Genomic DNA, 24,797 nt, shown 5'->3' on the forward strand with positions numbered 1-24,797 from the left:
AGACTGACTTCCCAGATTCTTTTGAATTAGTGAAAGTCCAGAAAAAAGGCAGCTCTTCCAGCCCTGCAAGATTCGCTCTGGGCAAAGGCACTCTGTGTGTGGGTCGCGCTCTCTCTCTCTCAGCTCGGCTTTGTCTGTCTCATTCTGAGGCCACAATGCAGATAACTGACTGGGCCGATGTGAGGAAAGCGCTTTTCAGAATTGTCTCCTTGAAGACACAACCTGAAATGCTATTCTTGCCACATGAACTTCTAGAACCAAGCATTCCTAACTGCAAATATTGGTGCCTAAGCCAATGTTTTTATTTGCATCTGAAATAAATGACTGTTACTAAATAAAATATAATTTAGGAGACACGGGAGAGATGGCTCAGCATTTAAGATGCTTGTCTGCAAAGCCTAAAGACCTGGGTTTGATTCCCCAGTACCCACATAAAGCCAGAATCACAGAGTATCACATGCATCCACATTCTCTCCTTCTTTCTCTCTCTCTTTCTCTCCCTCCTTCTTCATCCTTCCTTGAAAATAAATAAAATATAAAATATAAGTTTTACTAGTTCCTACTTATACTCTTGGTCCTTTGTCTTCTGCCCTTCACATGTACTGAGATTTCATAAGTGAAATTGGAACCGGACTGGTTAATTCACCAATTGCTGGCTCTTTTCCTTTTTTTTTGTTTTGTTTTTGCCTGGGTATTCTCTCCATTCTGGCAGTATTACTAAACATATTATTTCCTGCACCAGTCACCATCCTTGACAAAGGTTAGATGCACAACTAAAAACGTGATTATTAACTATTAAGGGATGCGCTTTTAATGAATTATAGATTTATTCAGCAAATAAATATTAATAAACTAAGAGTATTTTTAAACTTATTTGTGTGTGTGTGTATATGTATGCATGTGTGTGTGTGTGTGTGTGTGTGTGTGTGTCTTGCCACTGCAAACAAAACACTAGATATTCGCACCACTATTTGGGTCCAGTTTTGCATGGGTGGCTGGGGAATTAAAAAGGAATGGTGAGATTTGCAAGTCAGTACTTTTAACCACTGAGCCACTTTCCCTCCCCTCAACTAAGTGTACTTAACTATGTGAAATTTTAAGCCTGTACTTAAATGTTGGTTATCAGCCTCTGACAAGCCTGACATCAACCCATGTAGGTTATATAACCCACCCCTTGCCCTCCAGCAGGTCCTAGATATCCTTCAGAATCTATGTCATGCTACACTGGCATCCACAAAACCAGGCAGGCAAGCTGATGACCAGGGCAGAGCTAAGATTACCAGAACAGGATCACTTTGTGTTTTGTTTTGACTCCATTGTAATGATTGTGAGTGTCGGATTTAGAGTCTTTGCTGTTGGGGTTTCCGATAACCCTGAGGGCCCAGCCCAGTCCAACCCATCCCCTCTGGGCTTGACTCCAAGAAGCCAATGGGACAATGGCAACCCAATCATGGCAAAAAGGATCTTAGACCAGCTTTGGCCAACAGTGGGGCTTCTAGGGCCTGGCCCTGCCTTTGCCTTCCTGAGAGTGACAGAAGCTTTTAGATAGAAATGTGTGGAATGTAGGGGCTGGAGAGATGGCTTAGCAGTTAACATGCTTGCCTGCAAAGCCTAAGGACCCAGGTTCAATTTCCCAGTACCCATGTAAGCCAGATGCACATAGTGACACATATATCTGGAGTTTGTTTGCAGTGGCTAGTGGCCCTTGTGCTTACTGCCTCTCTCTCTCTCTCTCTCTCTCTCTCTCCCCCATAAATAAATAAACAAAATATTAAGAAATGAGCCAGGCATGGTGGCACACACCTTTAATCCCAGCACTCAGGAGGCAGAGGTAGGAGGATTGCTGTAAATTTGAAGCGCCCTGAGATTGAGTTCCAAGTCAGCCTGAGCTGGAGTAAAACCCTACCTCAAAAAAAAAAAAAAAAAAAAAGAAAGGAAGGAAGGAAGGAAGAAATGTATGTAAAGTATAGGTACAATAAGCACAGTGAGCCTTAGAGCCTGGACCTGTTTCCATAGGAAATGAGAGAAGGTGGGAGAATGCACTGAATGAGAAGAGGGAGAAAACTATATGAAATGAGATATGCTTTCCTTCTGATTTTAAAGAATATTTTACAAACATATACGTGTGTGTATGTGTCCATGTTTCATGCTTAGGCCCTGAGCTCACTCAATAAGGATGACTATACCCCTAAAAGAATGGAACTTAATTAGCATAATATGACTGCCTGATAAAATCAACTGTGTAAGTTTCCAAAATGAATAATGCTGTCTTATGGAAAGGCTTCACATGACAAAACAGATCTAAGAATAACAGCAGGGAGGTCCTGAGAAACTCAGGAAATGGAGATCTGTGCAGTTATGAGCTAATCCTAAGGTAATGAGGCCTAAGTCTGCTCAAGGTTCACCACTTTCCTTAATATGTTCCTGGCACATTCTAAGTCCAAGTGTTGTTCCAGCCACACCGCAGAAAACACCAAGGCTGCTGCGGCGCGCACCTCGCCTCGAGGAAAGCTCTGGTCCTGGCAGCTAGCTGGAAGTGAAAGTGGGTAGAAAGGAATATATCAGGAGTTGAGCTGGAGAGATGGCTTAGCAGTTAAGGCACTTGCCTACAAAGCCAAAGGACCCAGGTTCAATTCCCCAAGACCCACATAAGCAGGATGCATGAGGTGGAATATGTTAGGAGCTATTTCCGGGGCTATTAGAATCAGATTAAAAGGTTCAATGTGGTCAAAAAAAAAAAAGTGCACATCTATGAAGAAAGTCGCCCTCAAAATATTTCAACCTCACCAGGCGTGGTGGCACGATGCCTTCAATCCCAGCACTCGGGAGCCAGAGGTAGGAGGATTGCTGTGAGTTCGAGGCCAGCCTGAGACTACATGGTGAATTCCAGGTCAGCCTGGGCTAGAGCGAGACCCTACCTCAAAATAAAATAAAATAAAAATTAAAATAAATTCACCCTCTCTGAAACCAAGGGAGGAGGGATTTCCTTCCTGCTGTGCTGTTGTTCCTTCATCACCATGAGTCTGTTTCCTCCTCTTCACCCCTAAGCACCCTTTGCTAACACTGCCTGGTTCGAGTCAAGAATGGTTACAAAAGCTGGGCGTGGTGGCGCACGCCTTTAATCCCAGCACTCGGGAGGCAGAGGTAGGAGGATTGCCATGAGTTCAAGGCCACCCTGAGATGACAGAGTTAATTCCAGGTCAGCCTGGACCAGAGTGAGACCCTACCTCGAAAAACCAAAAAAAAAAAAAAAAAAAAAAGAATGGTTACAGCTTATTACATGTCACTTGCCATGCATTGTTTAACATGTTTCTATGTTGTCTGTGCTTTCTGTTTGTCTGTTTTGTCTTGTTTTTTCAAGGTATACTCTCCCTCTAGCCCAGGCTCATCTGGAATTCACTAGTAGTCTCAGAATGACCTCGAACTCTAGGTGATCCTCTTACCTCTGCCTCCCAAGTGCTGGGATTAAAGGCATGTGCCACCATGCCCAGCTAAGGCCGCACATTGTTAAGAGGCCCCCCTTGTCTCTCTTTCTTTAAAGACAAGGATTCTATCCTCCTCTTTGGAAAGACCTGCACCATCACATAGAACATTGAAACCAGGTATTCAGAAACCTTTTATTGTAATATCAGTCAGTATTGATCACTGTATCAGAAATTTGAGTGCATTTCTATCCTCTGGATCCTAATTTTCTTTCTTCTCAAGAGTGAACAAGAACTTAGTGAAAGAATCTGAGAGACTTCTTTCAGGAACAACAGACCATTTAGCTACTCAGAAATATAGTTTTCAAGAAATCTGAGCCAGCAAGTCAACTCTACCCCTAAATCTCAAAAACCTTGGAAAGAAACACTCCCAAGGATTTTAAGAAAATACTAGTCCCAGAGCACAGGCGGTATATCTGAGGCAGCTTAGGAATTCAGTAGAAGTGCGTATGACTCACGATGTGGAGTGTTTCCATGAGGCGCATAATCAGTTAACACACAACAAAATTCCATCCATCCCTTTCTTCTTTCATGTTACTGAAGCGGTCATCGCACATCGAAATAGAAAATTTGCATGCACCTGGGAACCATCACTGGGGAATCAAGGAATAACTGATTGAGCATGAGCCACAATACCCAAATAAAGCTGTTTCAAAGGAAAGACATCCCTTCTAGGGTTATTTTGAATGTTTCAAATACTACTTCCATCAGGAAATTCAAATCTACTCTTCTGTCCCTGGATCTCAGTGACTTGCCTGACAGCCTGACCGATACATTCTGGAGCCGGAGTCACACACGGTGAAGCCACGCGAGTCATCTCCAGTGTACTCTGTGTAAATTATGGATTATGGCCTGTCTCACGCAAAACCAAATGTCTCTTGGTGCTCTCCTTTCTGCTTCTGCTCCTGTGGAAGACTAAGAAGACGGGACCATTAGGAGTCTCTCACGTATCTATGAAATTAATCCATTTTTGTGATTCAGTGTCAAATCACCAATGACATCCATCATCTGAAAAATGATATTCTAATTTATGGTTTCTGATAGGTAGTAAGCAGGTATGTAGATTAGGTTAGCCATACAGGTGATCCTAGGTCCTGTCAGGTTGACAATCAGTTTAAAGGTTCTTGGAATATTCACACTTTCCAGTTACTGAAGATACAAGTGTTAAGAGTGAGAATAGGGCCGGAGAGATGGTTTGGCTGTTAAGGTGCTTGCCTGCAAAGCCTAAGGAAAGGAGTTGGATTCCTCATAGCCATGTAATGCCAGAAGTGTAAGGTGACGCATGTGTCTGGAGTTTGTTGGTAGTGACTAGAGGCCATGTCGCACCCATTCTCTCACTTTCTATCTGCCTCTTTCTCATCTCACTCAAACAAATAAAAAATAAAATATTTTTAAACAGAGTGAGAATAGATGAAAGCTAAAACAGGGAAAATCTGTAGCAAGGTTAATTAAAACAGACAACCTTCCAATGAAAAATCCTGATTCAACTATTCAGTAAATGTGGCTACAGTACAATATATTTATTAGATGTCCACTGTTTCATTGAATAAATATTGAGCAGCTATTTACATAACATAAGTTTTAAAAGTATTCAAATCAAATAAAATACAAAAAATATTTTATGGGCTACTGGTCAAAATGCAAAATATTTCAGTATAATTAAAGGTGATTTTGTTACTGATGTCTAATGTTTTCAATAAATATCACTGACTTCATTGTTTTTACAGTTGTCCTAAGTGTATTTCAGACACCTGAATTTCAAACACTTGGAAATCAAATATTGTGATTTGAAATGATATAGTCAAGTAGTTAGGTTAATTTTAAAATCCAACTCATAGGTGCTTCATTCATATTTTGGGGATTACTGAGTAGGTGGGTCAACATTTGTTAAACTTCAGTTCTGTTAGAGTCCAATTATCTGCTTTGATCAGACCTGTCCTCTGACCCAATTCTGGGATTACAACTAAGTGTATTTGCTGAATAAAATAATTTTGAAGAGCTGGAGACATGACTTGGTGATTAAGATACTTGCCAGCAAAGCCAGAGGACCCAGGCTTGATTCCCCAGCACCCATGTAAAACGTTTGCACGAAGTGGCACATGCCTCAGGAGTTTGTTTCGGTGGCTTATGTTGTTGACAAAGTCAAAGAGCCATAGACTGAGCCCTCTTTAGAAATCTACCTGTAATCTAGCACACAAACAGTCCTTGTCCCTAGGCCTGCTGCAGCGAGCAGAAGCCACTTTCCACTGACTTCTCATTTTAGGCACAATGGAACTGGGCCTTTGGGTTTTCTCATCTGGAATTTTTTTTTCAAAATATTTTTATTTATTTAAGAGAGAGAAAGAGGCAGATAGGGAGAGAAAGAGAAAAAATGGACATGCAAGGGCTTCTAGCCACTGCAAATAAACTCCAGATGCCTGTGTCTCCTTGTACATTTGGCTTTGTATAGGTACTGGGGAATTGAACCCAGGTCCTTAAGCTTCGTAGGTAAGTACCTTAACCACGGAGCAAGCTCTACAGCCCTGTTCTGGAAAATTTAACCTTTAAATATTGAGCCAAATTTTCTGGTTTTGCAAATCTAGGCTTATGGGCCAAATCTGTACTTCCAGAAGCCCTATCCAATATGTAGTTATCAATTTTCTGTGACTATTTTAGTATCATGTGTGTTTCCCATATTAGAACACCCCACTCCGTCAAAAAAGCATATTTTCCTTGAAGAAGCATAGATGTTATGCAATTATGTATATCCGTTAATGAACTCATGTCCCACAGGCTAATCTGTAAGTAAAAATTGAACATTGTACTAAATAAGAGTGTGATAAAACAATATAAAATATCAGATTAACATTAAACAATAAGTTGAGTTTTAAAATGTGGTTTTGGGCTGGAGAGAGAGCTCAGTGGTTAAAGGAACTTGCTTGCAAAGCCTGAGAACTCAGGGTCTGATTCCCCAGCACCCACAGAAAGCCAAATGCACAAAGTAGTGCATGCATCTGGAGTTCATTTGCAGTGGCTAGAGGCCCTGGCATGCCCTTACTCACCCTCTCTCTCAAATGAATAAAACTATTTTTTCTTCAGTTCATGTTAGTAAATGCTTTCTTATCTATTTCTCCTCTTTCTTTTCAATTCAGAGTTTGTCTGACATTGACCTGCATGGTTAGCCATAATCCGTCAGTCTTGTTTTTAAGTTTGTGCAATCCTAACCATGATACTTAAAATTATTAATATTAAAGCATGAATTCAGAATTATGCTTTTGAAATTTTCATTTCCTAAAATGGTACTTTTATAATTGTTTTCCTATCATAGTTGAATGAACACTGATCCCCACAGCTATTCAGCCTGCACCTGGCCAGGAGAATGAAGTGTGGATTCATTCATACAGTCAGAATTATTTTATTAGGCTGTTTGCCCTACTTTCAGAAATACCACACTCCAGATACTCAAATTATTCTCCTTTCCTTGAATGGATAGAACCTTGGTTGAAGTAGCTTCCTCCTTTTTTTTTTTTCTATCGGCTACAAAAGAGAAAGGAATGAATCAAGCACTTGGATTAAATTAATGCTGAATGCAGCAGCTCATGACCACTTCTCAAAGTGAGGAGTGCTCGGCGAGGAGAGAGGAGAAGATGCACGGAGAATCAGCTGAGGGTGCATAATAGGACAACTGGACCATGAGTTAATTGCACAGGGGTCACCTAGGAACCTTGATGAAAGACATTACCATCTCGATGTAACAAATCTACAGGACTTCTTCATGCCTCTTCCCTCGAGCTCCCACAGGCTTGTGGGGTACTTCTGGTTTCCTTGGTCACAGAAGAGTTTTCTTCTTTTAATCAAATTTTCCCCACCCCCCTTCAGCAGCCTCTTGCTTTAAAAAAAAAAGAAAAAGAAAAAGAAAGGAAGAAAGGAGGGAGGAAGGGAAGGAGGGAAGGAAGGAAAGTAGAAAGGGAGGGAGGGAGGGAGGAAGGAAAGAAGGAAGGAAGGAAGGAAGGAAGGAAGGAAGGAAGGAAGGAAGGAAGGAAGGAAGGAAGGAAGGAAAGGGAGGGAGGGAGAGAGGGAAGGGAGGGCGGGAGGAAAGAAAGGATCCTTTGCTCAGCAGACCAGCTCCAACTTCTATCGCTGTTTTCTCGTGCCTCCAACAGCACAGTCCATGGTTGGATGGCCCCTGATTCCAACGGCACACTAGGACTTTCAGGAGAGCTACCTGCATCGCAGGGCTGGGAGACAAGCTGTCAAAGAACCTGGCTAGGAAACGGCGGCTCCAGATTACAAAGATTACTGCTGCTCTCCTATTCTCTGGTGTTGAATTCTTAGTCCTCATGTCAGAATAGGGGAAAGGAGCTCTAGCATGACAGGCTCACTGAGGGCCCGGCCTCCCTTAGCTTCCCTCTGGGGCCCATGCCCTCTTGACAATTTCAGTTCTCACTTTCCACTGTCCTTTTCTATATCATTGTTAGCTTTTTATTTTTTCCTCTCCTCGCTAAATTGAATGCTTCTTAAGAGCCAGGACCAGGTCTTCTCCTTTTCTTTGTAAACAGGGAAGCCTTCCTTCTGACCTATGACCCTAAAATCTTTGCGGTATTCATCACTCTTCCTAGAGTCTCCAATTCCACCCTGTCCCTGTTGGACCTGAGAGCTGAAATTTGCTTTTGGACTTTTGGGTTGTTAGCTCAGAAATTCCCACTAGAAGGAGGGTAACATATATCACCTCAACAGGTTTGCTTGTTTTGGGGGGCCTGTTGTTTTGATTTGTTTATTGGCTTTTGTTTTACATAATTTTCCATTTACCTCTCTTTATTTCTTTCTCTTCTCTCTCCCCGCCACATGTCCTTCCATAGCCTTCACTACACGCTCCTAAAAGCACAATAAAACATTGTTGAGAAAGACTGCTTTAAAATTAGTCTGTAATTATCAAGTTAACTAGGCATCCAGGTATCTCTCACTTTCCATGAATTTTGCTTATTTCCTTCCTTTAGATGGGAAGAATTCTAAATAAAATAACTACCTTCCCCATACAAGTATAAGTAAGGACACTTCAATGGCTCTCCTTTACCCATAGAATGAAGCACTAGTATCAAGTCCCAGAGGCCCACTGAACATCAAAACTACATGCATTCCCTACAAGGTGGCACATGTATCTGAAGTTCTTTTGCAGGGGCTTTAGGCCCAGACATGCCCAGTCTCTGTCTGTCTCTTTCTCTCTCCCCCCCCCCTCTCTCTCAAATAAATAAATAAAAATAAAATATTTTAAAAACTTAAAAGTACCACAAAACACAACATGGCAAGTTCTGTGTGCTTTCAATAAGACTTGCACATATGGTCATTGTCAATGAAACCTAATTACAACCCTTGAGTGAGTCTTGGGAAGAAAGCACTTGGGGTGGTGAGATGGACAGCAGGAAGCATGATGCTGATCTTGAGTGGTGTTGCAACAGCATCTCTTATCCATGTGGTGGATTGATTCAGGTGTCCCCTATAAGCTTAGGCATTCTGAATGCTTGGTTTCCAGATGATGGAGACTTGGGACTTAACGCCTCCTGGACACAGTGTATTTTGGGGGGCGGGTTTATGGGTATTATAACCAGGGTCCCCTTGCCAGTGCTTGGCACACTCCCCTGTCACTGTTGTCCACCTGATGTTGTCCAAGAGGTGATGTCCACCCTCTGCTCATGCTATCATTTTCCCCTGCCATCATGGAGCTTTCCCTCGAGTCTGTAAGCCAAAATGGACCTTTTTCCCCCACAAGCTGCTCTTGGTCAGGTGTTTTCTTCCAGCAATGCGAACCTTGACTGCAGCACTCCACAAGTGGAACAAATGGAATTGGGACGTCAGAGGAAATGCTGTCTTTAGACAAGCATGACCTGAAGAGCCACAGCATTGTGCATAACAGCACAGTTGCTGCCCTGTAACTGTGGTGGGAATTGTTGCTTGACATCTCGGAATGTGAAAAATTGTTCTTGGGTCTGAAAAGAAAGATGGATACCTGTAAGATTTGTACAAAGAATCTTTGCAGCCTCTAATTGGATAATATATACATATATCCATACCTGTTCTCTACTTATTATCCTATCCATACCTATTCTCTAGGTATTATGCTAGCCTTTCATTGGTGAGACTCCATGATTCTATGAACATTGTGATACTTTCGTTTCTTTTGAGACAAGGTCTCATGTATCCAGACTATTCTCAAATTTCATATTTATACAGCTGAGTATGACCTTGAGCTTCTAATCCTTGTATGCTCACCTACCAAGTGCTGGAATTAAAACCACATGCGCCGGGCAAGGTGGCGCACACCTGTAATCCCAGCACTCAGGAGGAGTAGGAGGATCGCCATAAATTGGAGGCCACCCTGAGACGACATAGTCAATTCCAGGTCAGCCTGGGCTAGAGTGAAACCCTACCTGGAGAAAAACAAAGAACACATGCCACTGTGCCTGTTTTATCATTATTTATTATTATTATTATTATTATTATTATTATTATTATTAGACATAGTATGTAAATAGCACATGTTGGTACCATCCTTATCTCATCTCTTCCCCCCTCAAAAGGGACCCTCATTATTGGGGATGATGGTTATCCCAATGGTGAGGAGAGAAACAGCCCATTGCATCTCACCAGGGCCCCAGTTGAAGCCATAGAGTGATTAGGGGAATGAGTTAAGAGTGCTGCTTTCTTGGTGAACCTGGTATCAACACAAGGGTAAAAGAGACAGACACAGAGAACACTCGACTCCTACCAAACCAGAGATCCAGAGACACAGAGGCTCTCAAGACCTCATCACTGAAGTCGACCTAATATGAACCCAACATGGCTCAGGAAAATTTGTGGAAGAGGGGGCAGAAAGATCGTTAGAGCCACGTGTTGGGACATTATGCACAGAGACATTGCCCCTTCCCCCATAACTGACTGCTGCCCCCAAATGCACAACCCACTATGCCTGGTTTATGCAGTGCTAGGGTTCTAGTCAGGCACTCTCCCAACTGAGCCACATTTCCCAGTCCTACATTAGTTTTCAATGAAATGTTTGCTTGGGGGCTGGACAGGTAGCTTAGTGGGTAAGGCACTTGCCTGTGAAGCCAAAGGGCCCAGGTTCAGTTCCCTAGTACCTACATAAACCCAGATGCACAAGGTGGTACATGCATCTGGAAGTCATTTGCAGTGACTAGAGGCCCTGGCACGCCCATTCTCTAGCTCTCCTTCTCTCTTTCACATAAATAAATAAATACCTAAAAAAAAAAAAATGTTTGCTTGGGGTTTACACACCCAAGGAATAGAAATGATTGAGGACAAGATTTGGGAAAATACTTCCTCCCTTCTCTGTGATGTCTTCCAGTAAAGTTGCCTAGGACAAGATTTTTTTACCTTGATTTCATATGAACTTTAAGGCACAGGAACAAGGGTATCAGGTACTTAGCACATCAAAGCTGATACCTTCTCCCACCACACACTTAAACACTGCTGGTGACAGTCTGTGTCAAGCCTTCAGGCCTTGTCAGTTTGTCACTTCCATGGAAATTGCCAGAAGTATCCCAAAATAATAGCAGCTCTTTGAAGAATGGTAGTGAAATCTAAGCTCCATCTAAAAGGTCTGAAAATTGTGCTCTCCCAAGAAGAAGAAAATATTTTCCTTGCAGATGTCACTTGAAATTTAACCATCAGCACAGGTGCTACATTTCTCAAAGAATTTTTGGAGGGATAGTTATCTTCATTATATTACTATTAGCCTAAAGTTAGCACTTTTAACTGTAAGATGGAGAATAAATAATCATCTTTTTCACGATGATTAAGTAAGGGTGTGAAGACATAGCAGCATTTCTGACATGTTCCATGCCATGATCACATTGATTAAAGAGTATGGCATTAACAAAGACAAAATAAAAGGTACAACTGTTTAAAATTAAGTTCCCTCCTAATGAAAAGAGTCAGAAAAACTAAAGAAAGCATACAAATTTATGAAATTCCATCTGATGATCTTACAGTAAGGCAGGCAATGTGCTAAGAGATATTAAGGAGAAAATAAACTCTAGTGAATTAGAAATTCCCAGAGCCAAGGGGCTGGAGAGATGGCTCAGTGGTGAAAGACACTAGCTTGCAAAGTCACCAGCCCAGGTTAAATGCCCCAGTGCCCATGTATAGCCAGACACACAAAGCGACACATGCATCTGGGTGTGTTCTGCACATATTCATTTGCAATGGCAGGAAGCCCCGGTATTCTCTCTCCTCCTGTCCCCTCTTCCCACTTTTCCTCCTCCTCCTCTTCTTCTCTCTCTGTCATAAATTAAATTTTAAAAAATTCCAGAACCACTCTGTGACTATCTTCAGAACAGTTTGCACGAATGTTTCATAAACAGTTAGCTAGCTGATAGGACACATAGTACCTCATAGCTCTGACCCCCCAAAAGTTCATTATTCCAAATCAAGTGTACAAAGTTTGTTTTTCTTTTTTTTTTTTTTTCTTTCTTTTTTTACTTTAAGGTCAGGCAACCCTTATAGTATACAGAAAAGTGTCATGAGAAAGCAGGACTGGTCAAGAAAACATGATCAAGGAATCCTATTTGAACTGACAAGAGTATATCAGACAAAACACTTTTCCTGCAACTAAGAGAAGTAGCTTGAAGAAATTAGACAACTGTGTTTGTTTCTAATAATAGGCTTACATGGAGAATCAAAGGTCTGCATGTAGCAGAGTAGTAACTCAGGTTTGTGTTACTTCAGCCTGTAAAATTCCATAGGATTCCACAAGCCAGTTCCTTTGTCCTCCTGAGCACACAACGGGTCCAACTCCAGCTTCCCTGACAAGCGGATGCTGCCCTGTGAGAGAGCCACACCAACTACGGGAAGAGACACACACACGCTCTGCCCAGAGCCGTCATGAGCAGCCTAGAGCACAGGCTGACAGGCATGCACAACCACACCTGGCACTTTACACGTGGCTGCTAGAGATGCAGCTCCTCATTCTTGCCTGGCAAACACTTTGCCCACTGAACCTTCTCCCTAACCCCTTCATGGTGAATTTTAATGCAATTAAGATTTTAAAATATAATCTGTAATTTGTTCCTGAGGAGATAGAAAGTAAGTCTCTGTGGTTACAGTCATGCAACTACATGGTAAAGGGTAACACATGGAAGACAATAACAGTAAAGGCTACATTTTTAAAGTGAATAAGTATATTTTATGACAAACACTATCATTGACTTATAAACACAGTTTTCAAACTACATGGTAACTAAAAATATTTTCCATTAACTCTTTTTTTTTCTTACTTTCTTTTTTTTTTGTTTTTGTTTTTTTAAGGTGGGGGTCTCATGCTAGCCCAGACTTACCTGGAATTCACTATGTAGTCTCAGGATGGCCTAGAACTCATGACAGTCCTCCTACCTCTGCCTCCCAAGCACTAGGATTAAAGGCGTGCACCACCATGTCATGCTCCATTAACTTTTTAAATTCCATATACATAATAATTGATTTATTATGGCATTTTCATACCTACATGTCATCGTTCTTTGTTCTTGTGGGTCCCCCAGCTGAGCTCACTGCTGTCCCATGACTGATACCAGACTTCAAATATGGCTTGTTGTCTGGAGTGTAGGTAGAAGCTGACTTCAGAAAGTCATGTACTGAGGGTGCCAAGACAGTGGGGTCACAACCCACATGCAGTGTTTACTAAGGGTGCCAAGACAGTGGGAACATAACCCACATGCAGTGTTTACTAAGGGTGCCAAGACAGTGGGAACATAACCCACATGGAGTGTTTAGTAAGGATGCCAAGACAGTGAGACATAATACACATGCAGTGTTTAGTAAGGAAGACAAGACAGTGGGATATATCCCACATGCAGTGTTTAGTAATGGTGCCAAGATGGTGGGACACAACCCACATGCAGTGTTTGGTCAGGGTGCCAAGATGGTGGGACATAACCCACATGCAGTGTTTAGAGATCCAGCTTTGGGGGAGGATTCGGTTTAGTTAAGGGGTTGTCAACTTGATCTGTTTAGTAATCCACAAATTGCTTCTAGGAAGGATCAACTAAAGGAGGAGGTCTTTCCCCCAGGGTGAGCCCTTCCCCCAGAGTGGGCGGCCCCGCTCAGAGGGGGACTTGATATAAGGAAGCGCTGGGTAGAAGAGTTCCCTTTTTTCCTTCCTTCCTTCCACTTGGCTGCTGGAGCTGCTCCCTACCTTCTAGCATGGATTGAAGACCAGTGCGGACTAAAGACCAGCATCAACTGAAGACCCACGTGGATCGAAACCCAGCAGCTCCTCAGGAAGCCTCCAGGCTTTCGGGCACCATCTGCAGTGCTGGGTCAGGACTGCTGAGGCATCTGGCCACGTGGACTGAGCAGCTACCAGGTTCAGTGATTCTCGGGCCTGCTACTGCTATTGGACTACTGTAAAGTTATCCAATAAATTCCCTTTTTAAAATAATTCATTTTAGCAATTCTGTTCCTCTAGAGAACCCTGACTAATACAGATCTTGGTACAAGGAGTGGGGTTGTTGCTAGACACCTGACTTTGTGGCTTCAGCCTTTTTGGAGCTGATTTTCAAGAGGAAAGTGGAAAGAGTTGAAACCTTGGCCTAAGAGATGCCTTACAGTGCTGTAAGTACAGCTTGATGGACTAATCTGGTCAGAGCTGCAAGATCTGAATGCAGTAAAAACTATGGACAGTGAGGTTTGGCTTATGAAGGTGAGAAAGAGCTTTGCCTGGACTGGGCTAGCAGTTTGTATGAGAAGCTTGCTCTTATGCCCATGCCCTGGGAAGTTGTGCAGGGTTGCTTTGCGTAGAAATGAACTGGTGTGAGCAGAGGGATATGGCACAGAAAGAAAAATCTTTGGGTGAACTGTTGTCCATTCAGCTGCAACTGAGAGATTATAACCTTTGAGACTGGGCTAGCTGACCTGCGCTGGGGCAACAAGAAGAATGTAGACTCTTTTGAAGAGGACTGAGTGCTCAAGGAGTGTCCTTTCTTCAAAGTCTGCTTTATTCCCCCCTGGATTAACAAATTGGCATCCTACCTGGTATTGTGGAGTATAAGAAATGCTTGAAAGAGGGTCATTGAGTTTGCAACACAATCTTGTGTTTTGGAAATGGCCATAGGCAGTGTGAAGCAGGTTTGCTGGTTGCCTGCATAGAGACCCCATGGGGCCATGAGGATGAACCATGGCTTGCATGTGGAGACCCACTGGAGATGCCAGGGCCATGAGATAGCCGCCAAGGAGATCTGCCGACCCTGATGAAGTTTCCCAGGACTGTGAGTAGCCTAACTGGAGGGGCGGAATTGGAATGCCAGAGACTTGTTGCTGGTTAGAATTATCAGACTTGAAGATTTGTCACTGGCTAGAGTTGCTGGACTTGAAGCTACAGTATGATATTTGCCCTGGTTGTTTTAAATCTTGTATTGGTTGAATGTTTCTTTGCTATGCCCAATGCCATCTTTTGCAGTGTGAATATTTATTCTGTGCCATTCTGGGTTTTTTGAGGGTTTTTTTTTTTTTGTATTATGGCTCATTTAAAAGATCTTGGACTATGGGGATGTATGAACATCGTTGGGATTGGTAAAAACTATGGGGACTTTTAAAATGAGATGAATGCACTGCATTATACATCATGTATGGATACCAGTTTATGGGAGCCAGGGGTGGAATGTGGTGGTTTGATTCAGGTGTCCCCCATAAATTTAGGTGTTGTGAATGCTAGCTCCCCAGCTAGTAGATATTTGGGAATTAATGCCTCCTGGAGGGAGTGTATTGTTGGGGCCTGGCTTATGGGCTTTATAGCCAGTTTCCCCATGCCAGTGTTTGGCACACCCTCCTGTTGCTGTGGTCCACCTTATGTTGGCCAGGGGGTGATGTCCACCCTCTGCTCATGCCATCATTTTCCCCTGCCATCGTGGAGCGTCCCCTTGAACCTATAAGCCAAAATAAATCTCTTTTTCCCAGAAGCTGCTCTTTGTTGGGTGATTTCTACCAGCAATGCAAACCTGACTGCAACACCAAGACACTGGGGACACAACCCACATGCAGTGTTTAGTAAGGGGGCCAAGTCGGGGGGACACAACCCACATGCAGTGTTTAGAGATCCAGCTTTGGGGGAGGATTCAGTTTAGTTAAGGATATGAATTTGAATCCCAGTGATTGAAGGCTAGTGACTTCATAAGGACAGAGACTAGACACACATGTCCTGGAGTCTTCCTATGCAATACCATGTACCACTCAGGAGTCTGCCAGTGAGAAGACTGTCACCAAGACAGTTGATATCACCACCATGCCCATGAGCCAAACAAACCTTTTTCCTTTCTTTTTCTTTTATTTTCTGGTTTAATTTTTTTATTATGATATTTTTCACATTTATTCCATTGGCATTGATAAAAAGCATTCTGTTTTAAATTTTTTTTCTTTTTTTTTTTTTAATTTTATTTATTTATTTATTTGAGAGCGAGAGAGACAGAGAGAAAGACAGATAGAGGGAGAGAGAGAATGGGCGCGCCAGGGCTTCCAGCCTCTGCAAACGAACTCCAGACGCGTGCGCCCCCTTGTGCATCTGGCTAATGTGGGACCTGGGGAACCAAGCCTCGAACCGTGGTCCTTAAGCTTCACAGGCAAGTGCTTAACCGCTAAGCCATCTCTCCAGCCCGTGTTTTAAAATTTTTTTATTAATTAGTTTTGTACTCAGTGAATACAGCCAAGTTGGTACCATTGTTAGCCTCCTCCATGTCCTCTCCCGTCCCCCTGGCCCCTCACTGTTGAGGTATATGGGTCATGCATTGTGGGGTTAGCCCTCAGTTATGGGTGGGAGGAAATGTCTCTGTGTATCATGACCCAATGTGTGGCTCTGACATTCTTTCCACTCCCTCTTCCACAAATTTTCCTGAGCCATGCTGGGTTCATTTTAGGTCTGCTTCAGTGATGAGATCTTGGGAGCGTCTGTGTCTCTGGATATTTGATTTGGTAGGAGTTGATTTGTCGATCTCCTTCACACTTGTGCTGGTACCAGGTGCATCAAGAAAACAGCGCCCTTGCTTGCTTCGCCAATTATTCTTAGCTTCATCTGAGGTCCGTTTGAGGTATGATGGGGTGGCTCTCTCCTTAGGCTCTGCATCTATCTGAAAAAGAGAAGCAGATTCTCCAACGGAGAGTAAAGTTAGCACCAGATAAATGGGATAACACTTATTTATTTTTAGAGAGAATTTAATAGGTGTAGGTCCTCTTGTAGCCCACGATTGGTGGTAGCTTGATAATGGAGAGCCAAACCATTTTTCCTTTCAAAGAAAATGATCCTGCTTCAGATATGTCCTTACAGTAACAATAGCTCAATACAATTGGATAGTTATTTTCTTTCAAATGTATATTACAATGAAGTTCCAAGCCTTCTTGACTTTCTTTCAACTTTAACATATCCAACAGTAAATCACAAGTACCATTAGTGGAGACAGCTGACAATAGCAAAAGCCCATCTCTGCCCCTAACAGCCCAATAACGGACAGCAAAGAGAGAAGATTCTAGAGATCAGAACACTTCCTCAACTTCTGCCTTTCCTCTTGCTGCATCTTTTTTGGTTAAATTTTTATGAAAGAGAGTGAGAAAACACATGCACATGTGAGAGAGAGAAAGGGAGACATAACTGACATGCCAGGTCTCCAGCCACTGAAATCAAACTCCAGACATGTGCACCTTGTGTGCATGTGCGACCTTGCAGGTTTGAGTCACCTTGTGCATCTGGCTTACGTGGGACCGGGAGAGTCAAACATGGGTCCTTAGGCTTCACAGACAAGCACCTTAACAGCTAGGCCATCTCTCCAGCCCTCTTCTTACTTTGTTTTTAAATATCATCAACTTTATCCACAGCATGTTTCCAAATCCCTCATTTTAAAACAAAGAACCCCAGTAATGACCATGTCATAAGTTCCACTGAGTCATGTTCCAGTATATATAAAACAGCCTGGCATGTCCCTTGTGAATGAATGCCCCTACTTCCAAGTTCTAGCAATGCAGAGTAAAATGTAAATGTGTCAACTACTTCGTTGAACCAAAGGGGGAAAAAAGTCAACCTTGTGGTCTCCTGAACCACTGAACTGCTCATTGCCTTTTGTGCAGGTGGGATCACTCAGAAGCTGAAAAACATTTTCTCCTTTTAAAATTGGCTCCAGTAGATGGTAAATTGTGTATCTGGGATCAATTTTTTTTAAGTGAAGAAATGAGACAATAATTAGCAGACAGTAAAGTAATTTAAAAAGTAGGAAAAGATCAGGCCACTTTGGGATAGGAACTGGAGGTCTGGAAACGTAAGTACCCTATGCAATGGCTCAGGTGGTGAAGTGCTTACCACACAAGCATGAGGACCTGGGTTTTGAACCCCAGTACCCACGTAAATGCCAGGCAGGGTGGTGCATGTAGACAGCCACCACTGGTAGGAGCCATTGACATGGGCACATCCTTTTCTACTTCCAGCTGAACTGGCAGAGATCGGAGCAGGGCACAGCCCCTCTGTGATTCCTCCTCTTGGACTGTTTGTATGGGCCCGACCTTGTGTAGGAAGGTAACCGTGTGTACAGAAAAACAGTCTGCAGCTGCCTCGTTTCTACGTCATCTGACCTTGTCCCCTGTTCCCGTGCTTTTTCTACATTTGATAAAAGAAAGTTGTTGCCAAAGCTTTTTGGCTTGCACACAAATGAAACCAGCGCTGGTTAGGGTGCTTCGGTGTCTCCAGCAGAGCCTCCGGACCACCCGATCCCAGGCTTACGCTTCTACGTGTGCCTTTCTTTCCTTCTAATCCTAGAGTCGCCCTAACAGATCATAGTCACAGTGGTGGCAGCAGACACACACTCGTAATCCCAGTGCCAAAGGAGGCAGAGAGGACAGACTAGCTAGCTAGGCTAGCTAGCAAAATCTGAGCTTTGGGTTCATTGAGAGACCTTGCCTCACTGGCGAATGCGGAAAGCAATTGAGGAAGAAACCCAACATTAGCCTCTGGCTTCCACATGCATATACACACGAATGCATGCAAAACAGCACATACAAACACACGTGCACATGCACGCCACACACATACAACAATAGATCCATGAGAAACTTTCCCCGATAACAAAGCTAATATTAGGTGATACCCCTTGCTTTTTGCCAAACATTTCTGGAAACATTTTACATGTACTAACTCATCGAAACCACCAAGTACTATTAATGTCTCTGCATTTTTAATTTTTTAACTGATTTATGGGAGAGAGAGAAAGACAAATAAAGAATGAGTAGAGCAGGGCCTCTAGCCACTGCAAACACACTCCAAATGCATGCTCCACTTTGTGCTTTCGTGGGTAGTGGGGAATGAAACCTGGGTCCTTAGGTTTTGCAGGCAAACGCCTTAACCCCTAAGCCATCTCTTTAGAATGAAAGAATAGAAGCAAACATAGGTTAGTGACTTGGTGCGAGATCACACAGCTTCTAGGAGACACAATCACTAGCTCAATCCTATTTCCTAGTTCATAAGCTCAGACATAGAAAATTCATAAGCCACTGTCCTCTGGTTGGTCTGCATTGGTTCCTCTGCTTATGTTTTACATCTTCTAGTAGTCTTAATGAATACTGGAGATGAGGAATTCTGGTAACCCTTACAGGTAACTTTGGGTAGGCAGACTCTGAGTCTCTGAAGAATCTGAACAGTCTGAAGAGAAACAACAATGAGGAAGTGAGCTGAATTCAGCTGGAAGTCCCTACGATAATAAATACATGATTGCATGAATTGTATATGATTCTTAGATAATAAGATTATAAGGGTCTTGTAAACTGTTTATCCTTCCAACACCTGACTAGTGAAATTAAGAAGAAAATAAAATGCTGAAGAGATGGCTCAGCAGTTAAAGAAAAGCCTCATAGCCCCAGGTTCACAAATCCCCAGTACCCACATAAAGCCAGATGCTCAAAGTGGCACATGCATCTGGAGTTTGTTTGCAATGGCAAAAGGTCCTGGGGTGCCCATACTCTCTCTCTTTCTCTTTCTTTCTCTCTCTCTCTCTCTCTCTCTCTCTCTCTCTCTCTCTCTCCTTTCTGCTTGCAAGTAAATAATAAAATAATTTTTAAAAAGAAGAACACAAAATTAGAGCCAGTTAGGCAAATTTTCTAAATTAATGTCTTTGGCTAATTCCAGGGCCAACAAGAGAAGTCAAATTCCCTAGCTTAGTTTATGATCACTCTTTCTGTAACTCTGCGCTACAGTGTCAGATAAACAATGTCACCTTTTCATCATAAACATCTAAACTTAACCTGAGTAATAGGCAACAAAGTTTCCGATGCATCCACCTTACTCGTCTTCCATCTGTGTGAAGTAGCTAATTACCTGTTGTCCATGAAAACAACCCTTCTAGGCAGCTGAAGAAATGGATTGGAAGTAGAAGTTTGAAGTGGAGTTAAAACACACACACGCACACACACACAGGTGTTACTTTGTTCATCCAAAGCCCTTAGTGGGATAAAAGGGTGAGAGGTGGGAGAAGGAAAGGGAAAAGGTGACGACATCCTTTGGGGAACCACCTGAAGAAGGATAAAAGTGAGGAAATTGCTTAGTAAGCACTTTCTAGTAGGGAATTTAAAAACTTGATAATTGCCCAGACTGGTTAAGTTTTGCTCTGAAAACAATATAACATTTACAAACAATAATTGGTGAAAAGACGTTCTGTCATCTTAAAACTGAAAAGCAAATGAGAAGTCAAAGTGGTTAATATTAAAAAGTTTGGGGGCTGGAGAGATGGCTTAGCGGTTGAGGCACTTGCCTGCAAAGCCTAGTAACCTGGGTTTGATTCCCCAACGCCCACTTAAAGCCAGATGCACAGGTGGGTGAATGCATCTGGGGTTTGCAGCAGCTTGAAGCACCAATTCTTTCTCTGTGTCTCTTGGTTTGCAAATAAATATATTTTTTTAAAAAATACAGTTTAGCGTTCTCCCCACACACAGGATAACAGATTAAAAAAGAAAAAAAACTTCATATATGTTAGGTAGACTCCTTACCGTTGAGTGTACACCCTCAGCCCTTAAGATTTTCCCTGTAGCAGGTAACAAATTATAAACGGAAGGATATCTTTTAAATATTTTTATTTATTGGGCTGGAGAGATGGCTTAGCGGTTAAGCACTTGCCTGTGAAGCCTAAGGACCCCGGTTCGAGGCTCGGTTCCCCAGGTCCCACGTTAGCCAGATGCACAAGGGGGTGCACGCGTCTGGAGTTCGTTTGCAGAGGCTGGAAGCCCTGTCGCGCCCATTCTCTCTCTCTCCGTCTATCTGTCTTCCTCTCTGAGTCTGTCACTCTCAAATTAAAAAAAAAAAAAAATTTAAAAAAATATTTTTATTTATTTGAGAGAGTATGAGTGTACCAGGGTCTCCTGTCAGTACAAACAAACCCCAGACACATGAGCCACTTTGTGCATTTGGCTTAAACTGGATACCGGGGGATCAAGCCTGGGTTCTTTGGCTTTGCAGGAAAGCACTTTAACCGCTAACCATCTCTCCAGCATGGAAAGATTTGTTTGTTTGTTTGTTTTCTTTCTGTGTGTTTGGAGCAGATGGGGACAAATCCTATTTGATTTTTTAAAAGCTGATGAATATCTATGTGGGACAGTGAATAACAGTAACATAGACCTCTACCTGGCTGCTGCACTGAAAATGTTCTTTGTTTTTTAATCGTTTTATATATTTTTCACTTATTTACTTGAGAGAGAGAAAGAGGCAGATAGAGAGAGAATGTGCACACCACGGCCTCTAGCCATTGTAAACAAATTCCAGAAGCATGTGCTGCCCTGTGCATCTGGCTTATGTGGGTACTGGGGAATCGAACCTGGGTTCTTTGGCTTAACAAACAAGTGCCTTAACCACTAAGCCATCTCTCCAGCCCTATTTGCTTTTAGTAATGGCAATTTACTTTCCAGAAGTCTTACAAACATTATGCTTCACATTTAATTTATCATGTATGTTGACTCCTCACTTACACACTAATTCTGTTATACCAGTTGGGAATTGCACATAAGAGAAAAAGAGCAACATGTCTGTAGCTTGCTCACGCTTTTATATGCCACAAGGCAATAAACAAGACTGAAGAAGGAGCTGGAAAGATACAGAGAGAAGCATTGCTTAAAACTTCTTCAGGAAGCTCTTTGTCCCCCTTCCCACCTCCATTATCTTCAAATCCAGGTACATCTGTAGTAGGAATTTGTTCTGTGAAACCCTGCAGCAATATTTCTCCTCATTTCCATGGCAACAGCTCCTATCAACTTCTGAAGGAACTTGCCTGTATTGTAAACAAACCTCTCTTGGCAATTGGCCGGTTTTCTTTCTCTATCTCATCTTCCATCTGCTCAAAGGCTTTGCTTCAAACAGAAATAGGTTGCAGGTGTGTACTTTTTCTTTCTTTCCTCCCCTCCCCCTTTGTGTCTGCAAGAGGTCGATCTGGGAGATTAAAATTCTCTCAACTACTGACATTAACAATCTCACACAATGAGGCTGAATACCTGTGGATACGTCTGATGTTTGGAGCATATCAACGCTGAGCATGTTTGGTTCCATTTTAACACAATTCCTCTTGGAAACAGGAAACAGGCTACTGCATTTCTTGAAGGGAATTACCAAACAACAAGCAATAAACTAGCTTGTGCCAGCCCCCCCCCCAAAAAAAAGAATCTGTAATCAATTTTTTTCAGGCTTTTTCATTACAAAGTGATTATATAGTAGGGCTTTAATGACAGGAACAACCTTCCCAATAGTCTAGATGAGGGAAAAACACCTTTATTTCCTCCTGAGAGGGTAGAAAAAATGTGTCATATGATTAACTCAGGGTTTAATGACCTCAAACTTGATCTAGTCCTCAGGGCTTGGAATGTAGGGAAGTTATTTGTCCAATATACTAAAACTGACATTCTTACATCTTGACTTTTATCTCCACTCTTCTCTTTTCCTCACTGTCACAGCTACCAGATTAAGAAACTAACTAGAACAAACACAATTGTCTGGCATTACTTCAAACCTTTAAAAAAATAAAGTCAAGCTGGGGGAAAAAAGCAAAATGGTAAATTTCCTTACCAACTCACCAAACACCACATTTGAAGAGAGATAGCCAGAAAGGGGGTACTTAGCTGAATTGTACAAAGCCTGATGGGCAGGTGAGTTTCACATTGCTATTGGAAATATTTTGCTATTTTCTTTTTAATTTTCCTCAGCGCTCACGAAAAAGACCACATCACTGATAATACCTGAAAAAGATTCATTACAGATTTATTTTTAACTGACAAATGAAAAATTGTATGTCTTTACGGCATACTACAGTGTTTTGATACACTCCTCCCTCTGTATCCCAGGTGATTAGCCCTAGGGTACCACAGTCTGAGGATGCTCAGTTTCCTCCTATTTGCATATAACCTTTGTGCAGCTTTCTACATACTGTCAGTCATTTCTAGATTACTTATAGTAAACAACACTATGTAAGTAGTAAATGCCATGCGAATAAATTCTACTATTTTGTTTTGGGATGGCAGGAGAAAAGTCTGTACACAAGACAAATGCAGTGTCATGGTTTTTAAACGGTTTTAATGCAAGGACGATTAAATTTCTAAACATAGAGGCAGAATAGTAAATTAAGTTCAATATTAAATCAAACTAATTAACACCCTCACCACCTGATATCCTGATCATTGTTCATAATAATTGTCTAGAAACCCTATGTTTAGGAAGACCATGGTGCCCTTTAGATCAGCCATAGAAAATAAGCCTGACCTATGCTGAGGTTACAACTTTTAGTTGTTCTTGTTGTTTCCAAGGTAGGGTCTCACTCTACCCAGGCCGACCTGGAACCCATGCTGTAGTCCCAGGGTGGCCTTGAACTCACGGCCATCCTCCTACCTCAGCCTCCCAAGTGCTGGGATTAAAAGAGTGCTCCACTACATCCAGCTACTGCTTGATTTTATTCTTGATTGCCTTAAAATATATCTAATCTAAATAAAAGATTAACAACAATGAAATACTACTTTTAATTCTGAAGTATTTTCGTGTGTTTATCTCATTTTAGCATATAGCATGATATTGATTATTTAGTTACATAAATGATTTTATAAGGAGAAAATCTATAATCTGTAAACACACACAAAAAAATATAAATCCTTCTAGCTGACAGTATTGTGCTACCCAAGTGACAAAAATCAGTAGTAAGTATTTAAAAAAAAATAAACCTTGGACAGATTGTACCCAGTAAGATTTCAAAGATGCTTTTTATTGCTATAAAGATCAAATTATCTAAGCCGGGCATGGTGGCACATGCCTTTAATCCCAGCACTCAGGAGGGAGAGGTAGGAGGATTGCCATGAGTTCAAGGCCACCCTGAGATGAAAGAGTTAATTTCAGGTCAGCCTGGACCAGAGTGAGACCCTACCTCGAAAACAAACAAACAAACCAAAAAAAGATCAGATTATCTGGGTTTATACTTTGCCACTGATATTTGGAAACTATGTATTTAGGCAAAGTCTATTCCATTTTCTACCTACCCCCAACATGGCTGCATTATCTTTCAACACATGATTGCAGACATTAATCTTGACTTCTATTCTGCTTTAGCACATAGTGGGAAAGGCCTTGTATGGCTGGTTATATTCCTAACAGTAATCCAACAGCAGGTTACTCTCTTGTTTTTAACCAATAGTGGGAGAGGATTGTTAGCACTAGGTACATTCTTAGCAGTAACCCAACAGCAGGTTACTTTTTTTGTTTTGACTTAAAACCTCCAGTATCACCTTTGAAAAATAAATCACGGGGCTGGAGAGATGCCTTAGCGGTTAAGCGCTTGCCTATGAAACCTAAGGACTCTGGTTCGAGGCTCTATTCCCCAGGACCCACGTTAGCCAGATGCACAAGGGGGTGCACGCATCTGGAGTTCGTTTGCAGTGGCTGGAGGCCCTGGCGCACCCATTATCTCTCTTTCTCTCTCTCTCTCTCTCTCCCTCTTTCTCTCTCTGTCTGTCACTCTCAAATAAATAAAGTGAACAAAAATAAATAAATAAATAAAATAAAAATAAATCGCAAGTCTGGTAACAGTGCTCCCAGCTTGTATTGGTTATTCTACTTGTTGTTGTGACCCAAATATCTGAAAACAACTTAAAGGAAGGAAGGATTTTGTTTTGGCTCATGTTTTTGAAGTTCAGTCTATAGGACCTGGGCCTCATGTGCTAGGACAGGACATCGTGGTAGCTGGAATGAGTGGCAGGAGAACTTGTTCATCTCATGGTAGACAGCACCTGCCCCCAGGGGCCCGCTTATTCCAATTAAGCTCCACTTTCTAAAGTTTTTTTTTT

This window comes from Jaculus jaculus, chromosome 3 (assembly GCF_020740685.1).
Source record: "Jaculus jaculus isolate mJacJac1 chromosome 3, mJacJac1.mat.Y.cur, whole genome shotgun sequence".
NCBI classification, from domain to species: domain Eukaryota; kingdom Metazoa; phylum Chordata; class Mammalia; order Rodentia; family Dipodidae; genus Jaculus; species Jaculus jaculus.